The sequence below is a fragment of the Anguilla rostrata genome, chromosome 7 (genome assembly GCF_018555375.3).
Source record: "Anguilla rostrata isolate EN2019 chromosome 7, ASM1855537v3, whole genome shotgun sequence".
NCBI lineage: Eukaryota > Metazoa > Chordata > Actinopteri > Anguilliformes > Anguillidae > Anguilla > Anguilla rostrata.
The window spans coordinates 49,569,909-49,577,018 of NC_057939.1; positions in this window are offsets into that span (position 1 = coordinate 49,569,909).

The window sequence follows — 7,110 nt, forward strand, 5'->3', positions numbered from 1 at the left end:
TGGCACATTCGAAACATAATTTGACTTTCGCAATTCACTCTATACCATCAGTTGCCACACATTTTTATTTTATTCAGCAAGATAACGCAGTCTTAAGTAGTCATAATGAAAAATAACATGCATTTATAACATGCATTATATGTTTGATTTATGGTCAATAACAACACTATCAATCATCTCTGTGAAATACAAGAGAAATTGGTTCAGCAATATTGCCCAGTACTTGGGTACCATTAGTATTTAATTTCACATATAATAAACGAAATAAGGAAAATGTTTCCAAAACTCAATTACTTGTAAAGTAAGAAAAGTTGAACAAAAATACTTCTTTCTTTGAAAATATTGCTTTCACTTAAAGCCTGGGGTACTTTTTCCAAATCTTACATTTCTAAATCTTACATGAGTCAATCTTGCAATTAACATATCCGACCTGATAAACACAGATAGCTCAGCCTGAGAAGGGGGGGGGGGGGAAAGCTCGCTTTAGCCTTGTCTGAAAAATCAATTATCTGAAGTTCTACATCTCCTGTGAATAGAACTTAAAAGGAGAAAGCATTCACTCGAAAAAGAAGACTTAGCAGGAAATTACCATTTTGTCTAAAGAACCTGAGGACGATCGTAAGTCACCGTCTGGAGGAGACTAAAGGTTGGGAGATACGGGGAGCGACGCAAAGAGATGGCGAAAATCGCGGCACCTTTTTTATCGGCAGGTAATTATGTTGAAGCTGCATTATTTCAAGGTCCCCGGGTCCTTTCAGTAAATGCGATAAGAGGAGAAAATCTGCTGCCTTTCTGGAGGTGTGGCCCTTGACCTTGAAGGGGTCAGGCAGTTTCCTTTGGCCTCTCCAGCCTCGTGGGTGGGAGTCGGCCCGGAGACGGCGCCCCGCGAATCCGACCCACCGGATCATCGCCTCGCCCCTTCCCCTCGCCGATGGCGAGCGAGCGACGCGCAGCGGGGGGGGGGTTTGGTTTTGGGGGTGTGTGGGTGGGGGGTCGAACGGCAGCCGCGGAGCGCGCAGGTGGGCGGGCGTGCTATTCCGAGTCCGCGGCGGTGGCGGTAATGGTAAAAAAGCGAGGGGGGGTCGCGACCAAAGGGGTTGGCGCGCTAGGACGTCACGCCAGCGTCGCACCCTTGAGAATGGCACTTAACCTCAGTGGCTCAGAGAAGCGCAGGCGGCTAGCTGCGTAAATGGATAATATGTAGGTTGTGCAATCCCTCCCCCGCTGCCCTCCAATAGCAACGTTTGCTAAGCGCGCGTGTCAAAATAATGATAACGTATGAGTGCATATGTAAACTCCTCCCCCTTCCCTAAGGTGATCGCTTCGGTCTTACCATCGACTGAATAGCACAGTGGAGACCTGTGGCAAGACAAGGGGGGGGAGGGGGGGCTGCTATAACACAGCTGGAGCAGCTTGAGGGGGCGAAAAGGGTTGGCGATACCCTCCACACGACCGCCATTTTCATGTTTTCTATACATCTCCCGCCGCGTCATGGGTGCAGAACCATATGTACTCTCTCACCGCTTGCAAACAGCACAGAGTCCCCCGACTCCGCAGCTACACGCTCAGAGTGAACGGTCCGCAACCTCACTCTCCTGAGTGGTTTTTCGGGGGGGGGCGGGGGAGGGTAAACAGTGCCTGGCGGATTCGCGGTTCTCCCCGATCCGTGGGGGACCGGAATGTTCCGGAGGGCCGACGGGGGTCTCACCGCTCACCGCAGACCCTGCTTGACGGTAGTCCTGCAGTCTGCATGTCCCTGACCTTTGACCTCTACTGGCCCCTCAGATGAAATCCAGACGCCTGCGAAGCCGATCCATTGTAATTCAAAGGTAGAAAAGAAAACTGCAATAACATAAATTATCTACAACAGAAAACTACAAAGATGGACAACAGCTTCAATACTTCCCCTGCAGAGCTAATCTTCCATGAATTATTGTTTGAGTGCATTTCAAGCTGACATAAAACAAATAAAATCAACAAAAACAGTAACATTTCCCAGAATGTGTGTTTTTGAAAGCACGGTTAAATTACTTTTGTTGATTTTTTTATCTCCCTCAGTTACTCAGAGCCTGCAGACTGTAAAATCAGAATTGCATGTTAATTGTCTCTTTGTGCACATTTTCCCAGAACGACACGCTTGGCCATGTGGTGCCTGAACTGAGTGGCGACCACTCAGTGGAAAAATCAGCAGCAGCTCCACTTCGTCCAAGTTTCAGGAACTCATTACGAGAAGAAGCCCTGAAGACAGCCGCTGTGAAAGTAACAAACGACGGTGCTTGTGTCTTCAGATGATGGCTCTCTCACCGATCCATCAGCTGCAGCCCAGTGCCGACTTTCACACCGCTAACCATCAAATTTCACTGCGGTGAAAGGGAACCATGTGGAACGGGGAACCTATACACTATGAAACATGCTGAAAAATATACTGTAATACAATGAATAATACTGCTGAATATACTCCATATATATTTTCTATACATGGCCCTATATTGTAAATCTTGCTTAATGTATTCAGTTAGCAATATTCACATATACTGGTAACTTTTTTTGACATATTATTAAACACATTTTTCCATACAAATTATAATATGTTGTACATTTCAAGTAAGACTTGCAAGCAAGCCGATACTATGTCTTGATGTCACTGGGATGTGAAATTAAATTCTGAAAATATTATCAGAACACCCAATGTCACAAAAAAACAAAATCAAGAATGACGATATGTTGGATCTCCATGCTTGGGAAAAACTTCTTTTTTTGCATAAGGGAACTCCAGTTCGGAGACAGTCACTATACTTCCAGCACAGGGCCATGAGAGAATAAACCTAACACTGGAAGGAGCTGGTAAGTATCACAGAGGATACTTACCTTCCCTTCAACACCGTCAAAGCTTCCTGCTGGGAGACCTTCCTAACCCTTGTAAACAATCCATATTTGAGGTACTGCCACTTTAAGTGGGGACGAGAACAGTGTTCTTAATTACAGTGATGTCATAATAACGTGCTTTACCAGAATGAGTAAGAGGCGGAATGTTAGTGGACAATCTAGAAGGTCACATGTGCATGAGCTGTCTCCATGATCTCAGTATCGCTCAGCATGTATAAGCGGTTCTGTTTCTCCTCACGCGTGTGTGAGGTACTGATGCCTACCTGGCCAGGGGAGGATGGGGTCCCCCATTTATGTCTGGGTCCCTCCTGAGATTTCTTTCCACCAGGGAGTTATTTCTCACCACAGTTTCAGTGCTTTCTTTTTTCTTCTTCTCCCCAAAAGGGAGTGTTTTATTTTACTTGCAGCCCTTGGGGGGTTCAGACTCAGCTTTTCTCCCAGTTTTCCTATTTGCTGTTTTTTTTTTCTTCTTCTGTAAAGTGTCTGTGTGACAGTGCCTCTGCGAATAAAGCACTATACAAATAAAATTGAATTGAACCAAATTGAGTTAGAGCCCTGGCAGTAGGGGTTGAATTATACTGGAAGTCCCAGGGGCGTCAACCGTTTCATTTACATGCCATGCCAGTGCTACGAGCAACAGAACGGAGAGGGTCCCTATTCAGGTCTATTACAGAATTACGTTGTAATTAGGCAATAAAAAGAAATAGTAAAAAAGTTTGTATATATGCACATTACTATCCAAAGTATATTCGAGATGCTTGTCCATTACACACCAACAGCATTTTCCACACAGCGTCATTGGTCAGAATAACAGCGGCCAAAGCAAAAGCAACCATTCAAGGCACCTATGCAAAAAGTTACAAAGTCGGGGAGTCGTTGTGTGTGTGTGTGTGTGTGCGTGGGGTGGGGGTGGGGGGGTTTCTTCATATAGCAATGTCTAATCTTCCTAGGCCCCTGTGTCCACGGTTACATGGTCAAAGTGAATGAAACGTAACCTTGCTCTCCACCAAGGTTTTGCTTGAGGGCAGAATGTGCAACTCTAGCACAGCACTTAGCGCATGCAAACCATGCCCAATATTCTGCCATTCGTCTGAATATCCAATAAATATGAATGAAATATAATCAGATAAACACGTTACCTGGAACACAGTGAGCTGAATAAGCCAATATTTCAAATGTAGATGTTTGAAGCAGAAGAGATGATATATTCTGCTAATATCATGTTGCTTTGCTCACTTTTAGTCATGGGAATACCTTATTAGGAACGCTTGACCCAGTCAGGGGTAACGTGGGTTTCACTGAATGCTTGTACGTGTCTGATTAGCAAGCACAACAGCCGGTCGGACCTTGAGCCTCACCCCAGACCTGCAGACGTGCATGCCTTCAATTTTGGCCAGCAGAAGGCTGTGGAACTGAATGCTGAGATTCAGTACGTGAACATTGTGCTGCACACAGGATTTTTGTTGATTGCAATCTTCCAGTCGGGAGTGGTGTCTTCTCTTCAAGTTTAGTCTCTTCAAATTCTCTTATTTTCCAACATGAAGAGTACCACATATTGCATGCCCAAAACTACAGTTGATTTCCAAAATGTCTGCTTTCGTAAAACAAATTTAAAGCATTTTGCGTGGATACAGAGCATCTGGAATTTATAATGAATGTGCTCTGCAGGTAAATACTGTCAATGAACAAGAATCAGTGAAAACATCAAATCAGTGGTTACCTGGTTGCAACAGGGAAGGTTCTCAAAAGGGAAATTACCATGAACTGACAGGTAACATGATCTAAGGTGTTAAAAAACATTCAAATACATGAAGGTCACATTTTATCAAGCATCAGGGAAAACTTATAACAAACTCAAAGGGCAATTAAAACTACAACGTCCATGCAAAGCACAATGGATTATAAAGGTCAAAAACCTCTAATTCTCAAATGAACTCATTTTCTTGTGATAATTTAATTAACGGAACTTACTGAGGCTTAAATGTAATTGCCTTGAACCCTGTATTGGTATGTCTGTAGCCATTACACTGTGTTTGTTGCCTTTATTATGAAAAAGCATTCATTCCCGAAAAATAAAAGTTAAAACAAGACTGAGAAAGGTATGAGTTCTGTAGATTACTGTGGGCGAGATAACTAACTTCTAATCAAATAAAGAAGAGTTAAGCTGGGATTGAAGCCATTATAAAGTGCATTTATAATTTTTTTTTTTTTTTTTTTTTAGCTAAATGATGATATGTGTCCTCACACTGCATCGTTGGTCATCGATGGGATGTTTTAATAAATATAAAGAAAGTGATGAGATATATTCTCCTTTCTCTGCAACAGTATTTGAACCTTACCCACGCTTGCATATGTGCACATGTAAATGTAGCCCGGACGCTGAAAAAATGCCCCAGTTCTAAGCTTATGAAGACTGAGGAACTTCAGGGACTCGTTGTTATGGCATAAAACACTGTTGTGCGCAATATTGATTTCATTTTTCTTTCTCTGTGACTAATCTCGAGGGAATTTACCTGTGTGTTTGGCTATTCTGTTAATATTGATTGCTTTTAAAATAACTGTGCTGAATTTATGTTTTTCAAAGTTCTAGCATTCTGTAAAATGCATTACTCTCCTGCAAATTCCATTCCGAGTGAGAATCCTGCGCGTAAAATTGCCGTTTTTACAAAGTTTAACATGCTTTGCCTTTAATTCCTTTCCATCTCAATCCCCTTGAATCCATATTGATTTTGTCATCACATTTTAGACCGCCATTCTTTTTATTTTCCCAGTGAATTCCGCTCTTTTTTCATAGGCATTAACTTTTATTGCAGATAATGTCTTGGGCTTTCATACTACACTAAGTTTTGCTTAATGGCTGTTTGGTGTCTGCCGCCACAAATTTCAGCTTTGCACTTTTAAAGTTCAAAAATGTAATGTTGCAAATCCTCCATTTTATGGGTGGGTGAGGGAAGTAAAGGTACAACAACAATGAAGCTAAATCGATCTTAAATGTGCTAAAAACCTTCTCAGATAATCTTCACTGGAATCAGATGTCAGTTTTTAAAAAACGTTTCTGGATCAAAAATCATTCATGAATATAATTTACTCTGAGGTTAAACATTATTTTACAACATTTTGCAGACACTATTATCCAGTGTGTCTAACTCAGATGATATTTTTGGATGCAATCCATTTACACAGCTGGATATCACTTGCATCTTTATCATACTTTTATATGTTAGTTACTTTTACATATTATTTTTTGAAATATAAATGTTATATGTCAATATACTGTATATTTGCTTATACATGTCTGTATATATCTATGGTCCCAGAAGTGTGGGATGAATTCTTCTTCTTCTTCGTATTATTATCTTCTTCTTATTCTTCTTCTCCTCTTCTTCTTCTTCTTATTATTGTTCATCCTCTTCTTCTTGTAATAATTATTATTATTTTATTCTACTTACAGTTCACAGATAGTACGTGATGCTGCAGATATCTCTGGGCCTCTGATGTTGATTGGTAAAAATGGCAGGCTCACAGGGCCCCTCGCTTCAAAACACAGCATCTAGCAGTTAAACGAAACGACAAGGAGTTGCTCTGTATTCTCAAGATGATTTTGCGCACAAGATTATTCTGAGCGTTTCCATTTAAAGTAGGTACCGCTACCGCAGATGCAATCTTTTACTTTCCTGACAGAAAGTACTGCTTAATGGCTGCAGTGTTCCTCTCAGTTCCAGAAATTCTTAAAAAAAATTTTTTTTTTTTTTTTTTTTAAAGATTTGACTTTGGATTTGCGCACACACTCTCTCTCTCTTCATCCCCTGGTATGCATCTGTTTCTGTAACTTGCTATTACCCGGTGCACATCAGGACTATGCTTACTGTTGTGCACCCTGTTAGAAGTACCAATAATTTTCACAACATTCCAGAACTTTGTACCTTTAGTGAGGCCCTCAGCCAAGACTATTTCAGGTCACAATTTGGAGTGGGGGGGGATGGCGGTGGTTGTGTAGGGGAATCTTTGTGTGTTATTTTTGTTATTTTAACAAATAAATGGGCCCCTGTAGACGCGTCTTTCAAGATAACAAGGCCGGTGTTCGGCAGGTAGCGCTGTTTGTGCTGCTCTGCAGTGACTCGCTATCTCAGCATGGAGCCAGTAACTAAGGAAAAAATTCACAGATTGAACCCCCCCCTCCTCCTTCCCCCCCAAAGAAAAAATAACTAACCAGACTTCTTTCCA